The sequence below is a fragment of the Tigriopus californicus genome, chromosome 8 (assembly GCF_007210705.1).
Source record: "Tigriopus californicus strain San Diego chromosome 8, Tcal_SD_v2.1, whole genome shotgun sequence".
Classification (NCBI taxonomy): Eukaryota; Metazoa; Arthropoda; class Copepoda; order Harpacticoida; family Harpacticidae; genus Tigriopus; species Tigriopus californicus.
Genome location: NC_081447.1, coordinates 10,894,657 through 10,895,086, shown reverse-complemented (window position 1 = coordinate 10,895,086; position 430 = coordinate 10,894,657).

Genomic DNA, 430 nt, shown 5'->3' with positions numbered 1-430 from the left:
TGCATCATCCTATTGATATTGATAAAGTTCCAGAGTCAAGATTTAACGTTTCGACCCTGTACTGCAGCCCTCGTTTTTATTGTCCCCATTGACGGACGCCTTTTCGTTTCAGGTGGTGAAGATGTTTTTCATCATTGTGACCATTTTTGGAGTATGCTGGCTCCCCTACCATGCCTACTTCATTTACGCTTATCACGACAACAGTATCGTGAATAAACCATTCATTCAGCACGTGTATCTGTTCTTCTACTGGCTGGCTATGTCCAACACCATGGTCAATCCTATCGTCTACTATTGGATGAATAAAAGGTGAGTACTGCTCAATTCAGTGCAAGCTCTAAAAACATCTAACAAAAGATCAACAAACATATGAAATGAACGATTGCACTCTTAACAAACGCGTCCTTCCGGCCTTTTTAAAAATCTGTCT